Source organism: Ursus maritimus, unplaced genomic scaffold, assembly GCF_017311325.1.
Source record: "Ursus maritimus isolate PB19 unplaced genomic scaffold, ASM1731132v1 scaffold_12, whole genome shotgun sequence".
Classification (NCBI taxonomy): domain Eukaryota; kingdom Metazoa; phylum Chordata; class Mammalia; order Carnivora; family Ursidae; genus Ursus; species Ursus maritimus.
Window position 1 is genome coordinate 30,177,445 of NW_024423564.1, and position 17,928 is coordinate 30,195,372.

Sequence of the window (17,928 nt, forward strand, 5' to 3'; positions counted from 1 at the left end):
TAAACATCTAGACTTCAGATTATTGTATACTTTGTCACTACTAGATTCTACTGGCATTCCCATGTCAATACATACTGAGTGGAGAGGAAGGCAGGACCCACAGACAAACGGCAACATGTGACCCCAATCCCGAGTGAATTTTTTTTTAGGTGATAAAGTCATTGCAGTATAACAACGAACCTCACTACTCTTGAAATAATGAGAAACATCCAAGCATAATATCTCTCATTAAAAAAATAGTTTCATAGTTGAAGGAACAATGAAGGAAAACAGATTCATCACTCAGGGGTCATGGAGTCCAACTCTAGCCTGTTACAGCTGAGAAAATTGAGACCCAAATAAGCTAAAAGATTTGTCGAAAGCCACACAACCGTTTTTTGCAAGAGCCAGACCTAAAACCCTGGCCTCCTGCCTCCCAATTCAGAGTTTTACACTTACAAACTTGATAATCCACATAAACTGGGATCTTGTCCTCCTAGTTTTTCCCTTTGTTTTCTGTTTTGTGTAGAGGAAAATTAGTCATTTGACAAAGTACCCACAGACCTTTTGATCATTAAATGCTCCTTAAATATTTGAGTGAACTGAACCGAATCTGGACATGACTTATCCCCATAAGAAGAAGAACGCTTAATACTTAAGACTATCCCATTTGTGATTTTTGGTTTCCATAGTGATACATAACATTTACTGCTACATGTGGTCTGGCTTACATCTATGAACAAGCATTTCCTGATGAATGGCAACTCCCACAAGATATAATTTCCCAAATATTTTAGACAGCTGATGAAGAAAAAGCGTTCCCCATAGAAAAGATTAATAACCTATTAGGTCATTCAGCACTGAAAGGCACTCTAAGTTTGCCATGATATAGCTGATATTCTGCCCTTATAAATCTGTTTTAGGCACGTAAGGGTAGACATTTGGGCTGCATTAACCAACTTAACAGACAGGGTTATAAAATTTAGAATTGTAAGAACCATACCATATATAAATTTGATTCAATAGTCTAAATCAAGATGATTTCCAATCCTACGCAATGACAAGGATGTGTTTCATATTTTAATTCTTCAATGATTAGTGTTAGCTGTACAGAGGGTCTTATTTTATAGGATAGTGAGGCCCTTCTTCTGCTATATCCAGCATATCTGCAACATAACAATGCTGTCGCTTCATTCTGGACATAAACACGGAGCAATGCACAGAGGAGAAGCTACGGAAAAGAGCCATGAGCTTCAATAACTGCCTAGTCCTTCACTGCCTCCAGCTGCTTGCTGTGGGGTGGGGGTGGAGGTAGGACAAAACTTCATAAGAACAAAACTTATTAAAATGTTCAAGGTTAGGTCACTGAAAATACAAGAGGAACCTAAGAAGGGTATATATGAAATGATATATTTAGAAATATATATATTTTTTTCTCCTAGCGTCCTCTTCCCAGAACGCTGTAACACAGAAACTGGTTTTGATCTCTTCCCTATTTTGCAACTTTGTGTTGACAGCTTTAAGGGGTTGTTCAGTTAGAGGGAAGGGGTCAAATATTTTCCAAAAAGGACAGGTTGAGTTAGTATCTTGATGTTCCCTGGATCTCTATCTCTCCCCTGTATGATTACAGAAGCTGTACACATTGTTTCTAAGAACATTTCAACAAAATTGCCTTTAGTGAGAACAAGACAACTGTTCACAGTCTGGACAGAATAAGTAAAGCGTTTGTACTAGAAGCCTGGCTGTAATATGGCTTTAAAAATCCATCTTTATTCCTCTTAGGTCATAAACTCTTCCCACCTAAGATCCCCAAGATTCTTTCCCAATTTCGACTCCAATAAATCCTCTCCCAAACATGTGGAAATTAAGCAAAATATTGTTAATTAAGAGTTAAACCTCTTGGGGCGTGGCACAGCGGTTAAGCGTCTGCCTTCGGCTCAGGGCGTGATCCCGGCGTTATGGGATCGAGCCCCACATCAGGCTGCTCCGCTATGAGCCTGCTTCTTCCTCTCCCACTCCCCCTGCTTGTGTTCCCTCTCTCACTGGCTGTCTCTATCTCTGTTGAATGAATAAATAAAATCTTTAAAAAAAAAAAAAGAGTTAAACCTCTTAAAAACAGTCATTCATGCAAGCTTTGAACAAACATCATCAGCGCTTATTAGGTACCTGGCACTGCACAGGAGGGCAAGTGGGGCGCCCCGCATGGTTAGGCATTCACCTCAGGGGGGCGGGGCTAAGCTGGGGAAGGGCACAAGAACACACCAATGCTGACTTCAGGGAAATGCAGCTGCATTAAGTCAGCAGACAGAACCCACAGCAAAGTGAAAATAGTGACATACATATCCTGCTTGGTTTCTCCAAAGGACAGCATAGAGGCTGCCCTTCGATATCAATAGGCTAGATTTTTCAACAATTGCTATCCTTATGGTAATTCTCGGAGATGTGGAATGAAAATACAACACAGAAGCTGGGAAAAGCAGAACAGACTGCTAATGTCTTCGTACAGAATATGACTGGGTTGGTTTGTGTCTGGCTCGCTCTGTAACAAACAGCCAAATGGCGTCCTGGTCACTATAGTGGAAGAACCCCCGTAAAGAGTAAGGAAAGCATCGACAGCTGCCTCCGCTCCCGCCACCCACCCCTCAACTGGGCAGTTGCAGACTTCATGTCTTGGCAACGAGTGGTTTGGCCTGGAATGGATATGCAACATCTCTGAAAGCTGCTAAGAGAACACGCTCTGTGTTCCACTTCCAGATAATAAGGCTGTCTATCAGGCACCCAGAGCAGCTCATTTCAATGAGCACTTACCCTGAAAGCACCATGTAGTGAGCTCCAGGCTAGTTTCTGTCAGTGGATAATTTACATGTAAACTACGGTACTTGCCTCAATAAACAAATAAAAAACAAACTATAGTACTTGTCCCAAAAGAACTTGCATTTAAGTTGGAGACAGAATATATTCTCAGGAAAGCCATATTCCAAATTCTAAATTTGAAATGCTGCAAGATACTGCCAGCTAGTGAGGAAGAAATCATTAAGGGACTGAGCTATATAGGCCAGGTTGAGAGAAACATGCCAAATGATGGTAAAAGCCACAGGTGCCCAAAAGGAAAACAGGAGAAATATAAGGCAGCATTTGAAAGCAAACAATCAAAAATAAAGACAACAAAATAAAAGTACACATGTACAAAACCACCTCACAAAATATTTTCAGTGGAGTTTTACTACGGAAAGAGTCATGGAAGGTACTGAAATAAATCTGTCTACCACCTGTATCAAACCAAGCCAGATACTATAGGTCACCAGCATTTTCCAACTGCAAATCACCAGGACGTTTTATAATACAGTTGATTGACATAAATCATTAACTCTTGAGATGATACTTAAGGTATCTTGTTATTATCCCTGTAAGCAGCATAAAGAAACAGGTGTTAATGAAAAAAGTGCAACTCTGTGGCTATCTGAGACCTAAAAGTAATCATGCCCTATGTAAATTAATGCAAATGCAAACAGTCTAAGAACTCTAAGCTTTCAATTCTGTTCAAATATATTTTAAGTCTACGAGTAAACATACTTCTTAGGAGGGGTAAGAGGATATCTCTTGAATATTTGAACCCTCAGAGACCGTTATGTACAGATACTTAGAAAAAAAGCACTTCTGTATGTTTTAAATTAATCATTAATGAGGCTCCAAATACCAATTCAACCTCAGGTAATCACCTACTCACTTTCTTCAACAAAGTACAAACCAGAAACTATGTTACACTGTATTACCCATGAGACTATGACATTTAACCCTAGATATGCATAAGATAACTTGACCCTGTAAACATAAGACAGCTGCGAGAAGAGCCCAAAGATACCCATCATGCTAACTGCTAGGGGTCTGTACCTTCCAGCAGCGGCAAATGAACTTTTCTTCACTAGCATTTTATCTGTAAACAACTTACGTAACTTTGCAACCTTGAGGCATGAATGGAACAACACAGGAAGTAACTTCATCCTCCACCACTTCAATGCTGTATTACTAAGTATCTCGTCTCGGAAACAGATTTGAAGTAGAATTAGTAAAGCTCAACTCTATGCCCAAATGGAAGGTATGGAGTGTCCTATAGACATGATCTAAATGTTACTTCTTCCCAGAGCAAAATCCTGAGAATACTACTCGCTTAATTTCAAATGATCAAACCAGACCAATGTTCCCGGAGCTGAATCGGGAGGGGTGCCCAGTCCCAGGCGGTCACCACTCCCTGCAGTGTCTGCTGCCCGTCACCTAGAGCTTCGTCTTGAGGAATCTTACAGCCAGGGATGGATCGGACGCTGGCAGCTACAACTGCGAGAGCACCTACACCACAGACTGGATTCCTCTGGGGAGCGGCGGAATGCAAAAAGTCTCATCTCCTGACAAAATGGCGTTTCTTGAGTTTCCTTTCTAAATGCTCCTACTTAAAAGAAAATTTTGAAAAACTGAAGGAAAACTGTAGTCAAAGTACAAATAGCTTAAAACTCTTTCCTTGCCTTTTACAACCACATGAGGCCAAGAGAAACTTTCGTGTTCATCAATTTTCTAGAAAAACCAAAAGGGCAAGCAAACACAATTTAACTTCTTTTATCTTCTAATTAAGTTGACTAAAGCACCCAAGCTCAAGAGAACCACTGAGGTTCTCACAGTCAGTGACAGCAGAGCCTTGAACCTGAGTCTACAGCTGGCTTTGGTATCCCTCACCACACCTCTTCCCCAATCCTACAACTCTGTATCGATTCAGCCCCTTCCCCATGTCCCCCAGCTAGAATTGTTGAAGCCACCTTCAAGCCAACTCTCTGTCAACTCTCATATCTAGAAGGTTGCTAAGCCCCAATGGTTTCAGCTTAGAAATCATTCCATCTGGCCCTCCCCTCCCCACTGCCTAAATCTAGGCTTTAACCCCAACTGGACTCCTTGTGATCCACCTCTACCTACAGCAGCCTATTTTCTTTAGAAAAGAAAAAGGAATTCTAATCGTAACTTTCCCCTGCTGGTTCTGGGATCAAGTCCAACCTTTGCAGGTGTGCACAAAGCTGCAATGACCACTTCAGGGGCCCTACGGCCACACACGCTGTGAGGTTCCTGCCGCACTTACCTGTACCTACAGTTAGCTGGCCAAGAGAGCAGTGACAGAACTGCCTGCAAAATAATACTTTGGCGATATTTATACTAAAGTTCTTGCTCTACATCTTTCCCCAATTCCTGTTGCAAAGACTCAGAGGGGTAAGGAGGACTTTTTTTGTACTGAGTACAGTGGCTGAGAGCATTGGCTGGAAGCCTGGAATCCTCCTGGCCTGCTTCTTTAGAGCTGGTGTGATCCTGGGCAAGTTACTTAAGCCTGCTGAGCCTAAATTTCCTTTTCCGTAATATGGGCAAAGGGGACTGACCTCACCTCAAGTGACACAGGAAGTGTATGCTGCTTAGCATGGTGCCTGGCACTCAGAGCTCCACGACTAGCCTCACCACCATGAGAGTTGATCTGCTTTATATGGGGAGGAATGAAGTGAGGTATATTTACATAAATAAACCTCACTGGCATCATGGAATTCACAAATACCCTTCAAGCGCATGCGGTGGCGTGTGCAGGAGTCGTGGGCGAGATGAGGCAGATATTTTTGAAGAAATCTGTGTGATCTGAGGAGGCCTGTCAGCTTTTAAGAACTTAATCTAGGGATGTTTTATTTTGCAACCCCAACCCCTTTTTAAATGATGTAAAGTTCCCAGCAAGGGATCAACAGTTTCTAATTCTTACATTTTATGATTCTAAACTCTTTTGATTTGCCAGCTCCATTACATCTTCTTCAAAGTCAAGAATAAATACTCTGCCACACACCAAACAAGGTACTAGAAAATATAAAGATGGCTTTCGCATTATCCCACCATTTGAAGGCTGTTCTGTGGCTTGGTTGTGCTGGTAATCTAGCACCTTGAAAAGAAAACTCTTCCGTCTGAGCCCATCTTCCACCTTCTTGGGCTTCCTTTGCTTATCACAGGCAAGCCTTCCAGTTGATAGGCTATTGAACGTGAGAGACTGCTCAACGGCTTCCACTTAAATTCTAACCTGCCAACTGTCAGCTCTGACAGCGAGGACAGCTATTTTCTCTCAATCTTCCAATCCCTGAAATCACAGGGTCATAATTGCGGTCATAATTTATTTCTTTTGAGAATTCCCAAGGGTGTATTTCTTAAGTGTATTAGAATTCCTGAGAGCCTAGGAAATCTTCATTTTTAAAAAAGATTTTATTTATTTATTTGACAGAGAGAGCGAGAGAGCACAAGGAGGAGGAGCCCGAGAGAGAGAGGGAGAAGCAGGCTCCCCACTGAGCAGGGAGCCTGATGCAGAACTTGATCCCAGGACCCTGGGATCATGACCTGAGCTGAAGGCAGACACTTAATGTACTGAGCCACCCAGGCACCCCAGAAATCTTCATTTTAAGGAAAAATGTTTAATTAAATATATTTACATGAAAAGATGCTCTCCATCATTAGTCACTAGAGAAATAAATGTAAATCACAATGGTACACCATTTAAGCCCTACTAAGATGGCTACAATCAGAAAGACAGATAATGACAAGTGTTGGCCAGAATGTGGCGAAACTGAAACCTTCATGCATTGCTGGTAGGAATGCAAAATGATGCAGTAGCTTCTTAAAGTCTGGCAGTTCCTTGATATGTTAAATATAGAACTACTGTATGACATATCAGTTCGACTCCTAGGTATATACCAAGTAAAATTAAAATATAACACCCTCACAAAAATGTGTACACAAATGTTCACAGCAACATTATACACAACAGCCGAGAAATGGGAAACAACCCAAATGTTGGTCAACCAATAAGAATGGATAAATAAAATTTGGTTTATCTAGTTTCAGTTTTGCAAGATGCAAAAGTTCTGAAAATCTGTTTCACCATAATGTGAACATAATACGACTGAATGGACACTTAATAATTTTTGGCATGTCTATACAATGGAATATTACTTGACAATAAAAAAAAATGAAATACTTACACTACAACAAGGATGAACCTTGAAAATATTAGGCTCAGGCAAAAAAGCTAGTCACGAAGGTCACGTATGTATGAATCTCATTAAATGTTCAGAACAGGCAAATCTACAGAAGTAGATTAGTGGTGGCCAAGGGGTAGGGGGATTGGGGAGAATGGAGAAGGACTTGTAATGGGTACAGAGTTGGCGGTTTTGTTTCTTTTTTTAATGTTTTATTTATTTAAATAATCTCTATACCTAATGTGGGCCTTGAACTTACAACCCTTAGATCCAAAGTAACATGCTTTTCCAAATGAGCCAACCAGGAGCCCTAGAGTTTCTTTTTAGGCTACGAAATATGAAATTGATTGTGGTGACTGTTGCACAATTTTGTGAAAGGACTAAGCACCACTGAATTGTACACTTTAAATGGGCCAATTGTATGGTATGTGAACTTCACCTCAACAAAGCTGTCAAAAATATATAAGTTGGGACACCTGGGTGGCTCAGTTGGTGAAGCATCTGCCTTCAGCTCAGATCATGATCCCAGGGTCCTGGGATTAAGCCCCACGTCAGGTTCTCTGCGCAGTGGGGAGTCTGCTTCTCCTTCTCACTCTCCCTCTATGCTCACTTGCTCTCTCTCTCTCTCTCCCTCAAATAAATAAATTCTAAAAAATCTTCAAAAAAAAGAATATATATATATATAAGCAAAAAAAAAAAAAAAAGTGACTTGCTAGGTCCTTAGGCCAAAGCCATGACATTTTGTTCAGCTTAATAAAAGGCCTTCAACTTTGGGGTCTGTAATGGTAACATTTGTACCAATCTTCCTTTCTATGTTAAATATAAGGATCTGATATGCTTGAAGTCCTCCCGGCCTTCCCTAGCTGCTCTGCTGTATTTTTACTACCCTCCTTCCTCAACAGGTGCTCCTGAGTGGCAGGGCGACAGGGTTACCTGGGGGAAATCTTGCTATTTTATTTCATGTTACCCAGGGAAACCAAGCGACAACAACAGAGAGCCTATAGCCCTTAGCAAGACAAGAAAACAAGGCTTTGTAAGATGCAGACATGGTTTAGGATGCTGGAGGGGTAGAGAACCAAGGGAATGACCCACATGAGCCAGAACACCTTTGGAAAAACAATGATATGGCACAATGGTCTGTTTGTGTGTCTGCAGCCTGCTATGAGTGCTATAAGCAAATGTTCTCAAATGGGGCTCTAAGGAGCTCTGGAGGAGCAGAGACATATTCAAGAGTCTGTGACCTCTCTAAAGTAATCTTTCAATTTTGTTTTCATTTCCCTGTTAATCTAAAATAAAGTGATATAAATACACACTGGACCATCTGAATAATCCCCCTACCAATACAGTGCCCAGGTTTGCATTTCTGACTGCCTTGGCTTCTACTGACCCTCATCACTAACAGCACTAAGAATACACTGGCAAGCACACGTGGCAATGATAAAGGTCAATGTAAGACACTTATTGAATAAGACTTTGATTTCACGACACCATGAAATAAACAGGAGAGTACTGTACTATATTGCTATAGGCTAGTAAGGAAAGGACAGAGGTACACTTGATACATAACAGATGCAGTCACGCTAAGTGAAGGCCAAGTGATATTAATGCATTCATAATAATACCTTCATAATGGCATGAAAATAGTATAGAACAAATGTTTTGTTTTAGTGGTTCAAAAATTACAAAGAGGAGGCAATTATCAGAAAAAGAGCCATGTTCAAGTTGTTTTCAGAATAGTGTGAATGAGTCACTTCTATTATCTATTGACTTCCTTCAGCAGTCTGACGCTTGGCCACATGCTAAAACTTTAAAAATTTTCCACATCTACAAGAACTAAAATTGACAAGCCTATCCCTGTTCCTGGTTTTAGTAATAGTTGAATTAGGTAAATGTGTGATGTTGATTTCAGTAATTCTAGAATGCTAATTTTATCTTTACATGTATAAGAAATTTACAGCACTAGCAAGAAAATGAGAAATCATTAAAATCATCGAAATTGTAATTCAAGAACTGCTCACTGACAGATGTGGCCTGATGACGTCTCACGGTTCTGAGACAGTCAGCAAGGTCTTCAAGTCCATAATGTGCCTCTGAATAACATATTTACTACAAATAAGTATTTTCTGCATTACTATTATCAAAATCAAAAGACTTATATGCATTAAGTAAATATTAGGACCCAAGGCAACAACTTTATGTTATTTTTTAAAAAATCAGTATGGGGCACCTGGGTGGCTCAATCAGTTAAGCATCTGATTCTTGACTTCGACTCAGGTCATTGATCTCAGGGTCATGAGACTGAGCCCCACATTAGGCTCCACGCTCAGCTCAGACTATGCTTAAATTCTCTCCCTCTCTCCCTAATGGTCCCTCTCCCCCACTTGCAATCTCTCTTTCTAAAAAAATTAAAAATAAAAAAATCAGGGGCGCCTGGGTGGCACAGCGGTTAAGCGTCTGCCTTCGGCTCAGGGCGTGATCCCGGCGTTATGGGATCGAGCCCCACATCAGGCTCCTCTGCTATGAGCCTGCTTCTTCCTCTCCCACTCCCCCTGCTTGTGTTCCCTCTCTCGCTGGCTGTCTCTATCTCTGTCAAATAAATAAATAAAAATCTTTAAAAAAATAAATAAATAAAAAAAATAAAAAAAATAAAAAAATCAGTATAGGTGATTTAGTTTCAGCAAAAGAGCACTCATCATATGAATATTTTTCATTTAAAGTTTAATGGTTTCAAAATATTGTTTGCATTTTTTTGTGATTGTTCAAATGTTCCAATAGTTGCCTGAGAGCTATTAGCATAAGGAGTACATATTTTATTTCATGTTTGTACATAAATAAGCAAAGCTAATTTAAGTCAATAAAAGGAGTTTACTAAAAACTCCTTTAAAGAAAAGAGATTCATGCATGGGCTGCTGGATAAGCAATATTAAGTAGTAACATGGCAGTGATTTGGAACATGTTCATTTCATTCAAAGAACATTTGAGATCCTACTATATGCAAGGCACTAGGATACAGAGGGGAAAAAAGAGAGACATCTCTATGCCCACACGGAGCTTGGAATCTATTAGAAAAGACAAGTAAATGTAGTAAGTGAAATGTTGGGAAGATACGAGTTACTACAAAAAACAAACATCAGGGGGACCTAATTTAGGTTAGGGGTTAAAGAAGGCTTCTTAAAGGATATGACGTTTAAGGTAAGACAAAAAGAAGAAACAGGAGTTAGCCAGACAAAAGTGAAGCAGCAGAGGGGAGAGTGTTCCAGGCATCAGACACACCCTGAAGGCTTGTTTTCAATGAAAGCATAGCAGATCTGAAGAACGGACAGATGTTCTCTAAGGCTGTAAACGGAGCGAGTCCGGAGTACAGCTGGGGATGAGGTGAGGCAACACCTACAGACCTCCTCACGCAAGGTTTTAAAGTCTTCTTAAGGAGTCTGGTTTGTAACTTCTTATGAAGGAGTTTTAAAGGCACAGAGAAGTCACTGGAAGGTTTTATGCAAGTCACGGACATATTGTGTTTGGTTCTGTAAGAGCCTCTAAGACTTCAATGAGAAGAGAGCACTGGAGGTCAGAGGCAGGGAGGAGGAGCTGGAGGTAGCTTCAACAGTCCTGGCAAGACCCGACAGTGGGCACATTGGGGTTGTGTACTGGTGGACACACTGGAGTTGTGGACTGGAGCAGTATATTGGAGTTTCAAGGGATATCAAATAAACTTTAAGAATTTAAGATAGAATTGAGACTACTTGACAACTCATCGCAAGATGAGAAGGATGTACTAAGAAAAATGGCCGAATGGAAACTAGTAGACAGTGGTGTCTTTCCCAAGATGGAGGAAGAATTGCAAACCTTTATGAGCTGAGGACCACCTACATTCAAAGACTGCTTTGTACAAGCTGTTTGAAAAAAAGTATTTTGTTTTTCTTGCAATTTCATACCTCTAAATCTATTATAAATAGTTTTTCTTTTTTTAAACAAAAATACTACTGACTTGCATAATCACTCACACCCAGGGGCGGCAATATTCAAAACAACTCTGTGTTCTTTTTGGAAAGTCTTGGTTCAAAGACAAAAATCAGAGAACAGACAAATCTTTTGATCCTTACTACTGACATGGCACTTCAATGCAAACCCAAACACTACTTAAGACCTTTCTCTGATGGGACAAAGGGCAACAGCTCAACATAGGCACTCAGGTTTAAGCAGCTCACTCTATACTTTATGTGACAGAAAGGAGGATTTAAATATCAAAAGAACTGGAAACTCACGTTCAAATGACCAATGTACCTGGCAGAATTTAGCCCAGCATTAAACCTCTCCATGCAAATTCACAATTTTCTAGGAACAAACAACTCTGGGAAAATTTTCCCATGACCCACCTCCTCATGAACATTTTTAATATTTCAAAAATGCTTAAAAACCGGAACAAAACAATTTTGAAATCTCAAAGGGTCAGAGGAACTGGAATTAGTTTAAGAATGCATTATACATGAAAGACACCAAGGCTCTATAAACAGGGCATCTTCTTCACACCAAAGCACAAGAAAACAAAGGAAGAACTAAACTAACAACAGACCGCAGAAAATATCACATGAAAGGAAATCATGTCTGGCCTAGCCTGCAACAGAAAAGTCTCAAATAAACAGGCTTGGTTTCGTGGGCTTCCTAAGAGCAATGCATAGAGAAAGGAGGGTCACAACCATTTGGAACATCTTGAAAGTAGGAGACAGTAGAATTTTAGTATTATTCCAGGTCATTAGGATTACTAAGGAGACAAATAGAAGCAGAGGGTCCAGGGCCACCCACCCTGTCTGGTTGTACAGAGCTCAGCCCATTACCCACTCATTGCATGATCTACCTTCTGGGTCTGTCTCTATCTCTTCCTCCAGGGGCCAGAGCTGGGAAAGACTACAGCTGACCCTTAAAAAATATGGATTTGAACTTTGCAGAGTCCACTTGTACCCAAACTGTTTTCAATAAATACAGTACATTATAAATGTACTTTCTCTTCCTTATGATATTAATAACATTTCCTTTTCTCTAGCTTACTTTATTCTAAGAACCCAGTACATAATACATATAACACACAGACTATGTGTTAATCGACCTTACGTTATCGGTAAGGCTTCCAGGCAAGAGCAGGCTATTAGTAATTAAGTTATGGGGGAGTAAACAGTGCCCCTAACCTCCATGTTATTCAAAGGTCAACTGTATTTACATGGGTGCTATTTTATCATGCTTTTTTAAAAAAGTAGGCTCCACACCCAGCATGGATTCCAACGTGGGCCCTGAACTCAAGACCCAGAAATCAAGAGCCAGACATTTACCAACTTCGCCACCCAGGGTGATTGCCCCCACGGGGGATCATTTATTTTATTTAATCAAAATTTGTGTTGTACTTACTGTGTGCCAGACACTGTCCTAAAAGCTTCATAAATAAGAACCCGTACTTAATCCTCCTAACAACTGTATGAGAGGGGCTCTATGATTACTCCTGTTTTACATGCAGAGAACCGAGGCATGCGAAGGCGATAAAGTTTGCCAAGAGTCAAACTGCTAGTGAGTTATACCGATGAGATTTGAACCCACTCTTAATTACCTGACTATGGGGCGCCTGGGTGGCCCAGCTGGTTAAGCGTCTGCCTTTGGCTCGGGTCATGATCTCAGGGTCCTGGGGTCGAGTCCTATATCAGGCTCCCTGCTCTGCAGGGACCCTGCTTCTCCCTTTCCCTCTGCCTGCCGCTCCCCCTGCTTGTGCACACGCACGCACTTTCTCTCTGTCAAATAAATAAATAAAATCCTCAAATAAATAAATAAATCATCTGACTATGGAGCTATAAAGGTTATTTTAATTTTCTCCTGTATTTCCATTTTTTTCTTTAAATGAGGATTTATTACTTTTACAATAAGGAAAAGCTAAAATATCATTTCTACTTTGAAACAGAAAACCAAAAAAAAAAAAAAAAAAGAAAGAAAAACAAGACCTCAAATACCTCTTCTATGAAATCATAGGAACAAACACCTTATCTGCTGGAAGCAAGGGGCTAGGCCAGATGATCGTCTTTGGATTACCTGCCATAGATCTTCAATTCCGTGCCCTCTCCCCCATTACACAAGCAGCAAGGGGAGCGGAAAATGTAGAGAAGAACAGCGATGAAGAACATGCTGTCTGGAAAGCTGGCCTGGGCTCTAGCTCCAGTTTACAAGCTGTATAAACCTAGAACAAGCAGCTTAAGCCCTATAAGTCCATTTTCTGATCCACCAAATGGCTACAGCTACACCTGTCTCCTAGAATTCACTCACATAAACCACGTAAGAACACGAAAGTGCCTAGTAGAGAGTAAGAGGTCAAAACACTATTAAACATAGGAGAACCAAACTGTCCAAATATTTGTCTATTGAGATGATTCCTGGGCCAGAGCAATCGAACCCACTAAAGATCTCATAAAATGATCAAACATGGACAAAAGAAAGAATCGGAGTAAGAACACAGGAAGGTTTTCATCCGTGCCATTAGCAGTTAGCAACAGTGCTAACAGCCTGGAGATCATCTCTGAGCCACAGGGAAATGACTCCTAGGTCTAAAGGCTAGTGTCATGGCGCTGCACTAGAGTCTAAGAAAATAACTACAATGTTAGCAGCCATGTCTCCCTGATTTGCCTTTTTTTAAATGTGAAGATCTATGTTTCCAGGAACAAGTCACTTCACCTGATTCTCCATTTATTATTTATACAAGAAAACCATTGAATTGAGTGGTCCCAAAGATTCCTTCCAGCTCTAACAATCTGTATTTCTCTAATGGTATAAACCTGATCTCTTTTAGTCGTAAGTCTGGACGGACGAGATTCTATCACGTTTCTAAGTGATACCACTCTGTCAAGCAAGTAGGTCTTCAAATAGCTTGTAATGAATAAATTTTTTATGTTGCCCGTTTAGTATCTACAGAGATTCCCCAAAAAGTTATGTTAAATGTTCTCTCTTATAATAATGCTTCTGGCCCTTCTGGATCTGATATTCTCTCTCAAATACATCATCTGCAATCAGGAGCCTGGCTCCAAAAAAAGGAACTTAACTAGAGGAAAAATTAAATGTTACCGACACAGATTTCTACATCCATAAGCCTTTGTATAGTAAGATTGTTCTCTACCCGTATCCAACTTCCCCTTAGTGCTTTCGTGACCATTAACGATGAAGCAGGAAGTGCAATAGGAAAAGCTCATAGGAAAGCTGAAGCAGCAATGGATCTTGGCTTTATCCAGGGCTTTCGGTCTAATCCTTGTGCCAAATCCAAAGGACGCAGAGGATGGGTAGCTGTTCACTGACTTGCCCAGGTATCAGACACCGACGGAGATGCTGCCCAAGGAGTTCAGCGTGTCCCTGGGCACCACTGGTGGACCCTAAGGTATCGGTATAGAGAGGAGGATGAGAAAAGAAGAGAAAATAATTAAAAGTCCTAAAAGAATGAATGGGAGGACAGAAAAGGAAGAACAGAGAGAAATGAAAAGGAGCACAGAGTGAAAAGCTTCAGACTCACATTCAATTGGAAGGAATAACTAGACCAAGTGCTTTATATACATTAAATTCACATGGTAAGTCTCATGTCATTTTATCCTATTTTAAAGAGGAGCGAACTGAGGCTTAGAGAATTTAACTTAAGACTGAATGGTATGTGTGCACTCTGTGACCTCAGAGAGCTCACTCTGTGACCAGAGGACGTGTTGGGCACAGCACAGGGCACTTCGGGCCAGCTCTGTAGAGCTTTGAAGGAGATTTCTTCCTCATAGGAAGCCAAAGTCTGTCTCCCTGCAACTTCCACCTGCCTTTATCCCAAGAGATCAACACACTTGCAGCAACAAGGTTTCCTGTCAAAGCCTCCGTTAATAACTAAAAGGTGGGATGGAAAATGTAAGAAAATTTTCAAGCAAAATCTCAAAAAATCCTGCAATTTTTTTAAAAATAAGACTTATAAGATAAGAGTTAAGAGCCTTGAGATTTGTAAACTAACTACAGAGAAGGCTGAAATTGGGACTGTCTTTGATTAGGTACCTCACAGAGGATGATGTCCATCTATTTCTATTAAGAAAGGAATCACAGTTGCCTTAAGCTTTATCGTAAAAGATTTAGTTTAAAATATTACTGACTTGAGATCAGAGAGTGCAGAGATTTTTATTTCTTCCAGAAAAGCTTAAATTGTACATTTCCTTTACCCTGGAATGGCTCAGGTAAAAGCCTGCCTTAAGTAAGAGATTTGTAAGCTTTCTTTCCCAGTACTGATGAAAGCTGACTTAAAAATGAAAAGCTCATCTAATGTGTGACCTTCAACTTAAACTACTTGGCTTTTAAGTTCCATCCATAAAGTGGGAATACTACTTGGTAAATTGTATTTTAAGCCTGTTGTAAAAATGTTGCCTTTTGGTCTTACTGTCCTCCAAAATATATGAATTACTCATCTAGAATTAAACACTAAAAAAGGCAGGGAAACTTACTTTTAACAAATATAAAAAAATACTTCATATATTTGACATATGTATTTATGAAACATATTAATCTGGCAATTATATAAATATTATTTTAATGTTCAGTATTTTTACAGGGTACTGCCAAAAATCATTTTTTCAATTTTTGAATTTTCACTTCACTGTAACCACCTCCTGAAGGTACAAAATGGGAGTTAGTCTCTTTGTCAAAGCACTGCTCTAATATCTAGATCTCATACTGGGCATTTGTGGCAGCGCTGATCACAAGCTCACACTTTTTTCAAAGAGCAAATGATTAGGAAAACACATAGAGGAATCATCACGGAATAAATGGATGATAAGGCAGACCCAAAATTAGTGCCTACTGATTTTTTCCTAAGAGTACTTATTAAAGCATTATGGTTTACATTTAGAAAAGCAAAGATAACCTATTATACTATCAGTTCTTTTGGGGTGAAAGCTCAGGGTTGCAGATAATCCTCTTTCCCCGTGTTTAAAATAATGAGAGGATTATTTCTTTCTTCCATTCACAGTTCTTACCCCCAAACCATTTCCCACTTAAGTAATTTTCACAGCTGTACCTAAGGAGCAAAAAGGCAGACAGAATGTTACAATGTAGATGTTGACAAGTTAAAAACTGAAGGGACCAAAGGCACCAAAGCCAACACAGGTAATGCTTAGATAAATGGGTAACACAGTAACAACCCCTAGAATTCTCATCATTGTTTCTCCACTAACATTTCCATGTATCAAGTCTCTCATTCAGAAGTGAGTTTAAAAAAGAATCAAATTACTTACCCTTACTCCCAGACCTACTGAAGAGTACTAATATGGTTTATACTGAAAATCTAAAAATTCACTTCATTTCAAGCTTAACTTAATAAGCATCAGAAATCAGAAACTTGATTTCTGACCTATATCTTATAAGATATCTAACATCAAAATAATATAAAGAAAATGTCGTAAATTCTACCTAGTATCCCTTAAGTAGCAATATTTATTTTTGTATTCCCTTCAAAATTTGTATATATCTCAACATAGTTGCAATAATCAATGTGTTGTGAATGAATTATCTTTTATGCTTATTTCGTAATTTTTCCAATTGTATTTGTACATACCAAAATGTTTAATTCTATCAGCTTTAAACAGAATATGAAGACTAATTCATTTCTTACCTTAAATGAAATTTCCTAGCTCTAATAATAACATATATTAAAATGGAGACCTATAATTTTCACCTGGAAATAGAGACATAACTGATTGGCTTTTTAAAGATCCTCTTCCAATCAGAAGACACAAAAAGCTTCACTGGTCTTTTGCTTACTTGAATGCAGCAGGTAAGCAGCAAAAGATAATGATCCCAATTTTACAGGCTAACAAACTATGATATTTATAAAATTCATGCCCTTCTTGAAAACACCTGGCAGGTTAGTTGGTACTAAAACCATTTTTAAAAGAAAATCTACATTTCACCTGTTTGCACTGAGCTATGAAAACTTTTTTAAACCTTAACCTGGGTTTGGTTTACATGCAAACCCACATAAAGTCAAAGGATATAATCAACATCGCAAGAACAATAATGGTAATTTTCTCTAAAACTGCATGAAGGGGAGTTTTTTGAATACAGACAGCAATGACCTCACATTACTTACAAGCTCTTCACCTACGACCACAGGTACCAGCTCCAACACTCTTGCCCCGCCCTGCCTAAGACGACAGCAGGCTTCATACCAGCAAACTGAAGAACTATTACAAGTTTTACAGGGAAAGCTATACTTTAAACTACTTTTCAAGTGTTCTTACTCCTCTGCTCATTATTTTTTTGAAAGACAGTGAAGAGCCATAAGGACGTTCCACGCAGAGGAAAACTTAATTATACAGAAAGAGGGGTCTGGTTAACTCTGTATTAGGTGAGAACCATTTTTATGTCAAACCACATAGTGGATGGATCCTAAGTCGGAGGGTTCGTTCTCACTGTGCAGTCAGAGGAGGTACAGGACAGGAGCTGACAACCTTCCCAATGCAAGGTGAGGAGTGGCCAACCCCTTTTCCTTTTTCCTCCCAGTGCAGTGATGGGGGTTGTAGGACAGTGTGGTTATCTCAAGCTGGAAGACAAGAGAGGGTGTAAATTGTAGAACCATAGGAGACTTCCAGCTTGTTTTGCTGTGAGTTACCCTCTTCTCTTCAAAATGAAAAGAGCCTTGTTGTTTCTGATTATAAAAGAAATGCCTGCTTGCCGCTAAAAGAATCAGATAATACGGAAAACTAGAGAAATGAAAGTAAAGATTATCTATAATCTTTCCACCCAGAGATTAACTACTCTCAATGTCTTAGTACACATCCTTCCAAATTTTTTTTCTTTGCGTATGCACACAAACATGTTTTTGCTTTTTTTTTTTTTTTTTTAAGAAAGTAAAATCAATTGTAAACTCTAGGGTAACCAC

General features: G+C 39.6%; 1 protein-coding gene across 1 annotated transcript in view; it reads right to left on the reverse strand.

The window, feature by feature from the left end:
• The window catches only part of LRRC8D (leucine rich repeat containing 8 VRAC subunit D), a 90,766-nt gene that overhangs the window by 59,737 nt on the left and 13,101 nt on the right, over positions 1-17,928 (reverse strand). The gene's annotated exons all lie outside the window — the stretch shown is intronic.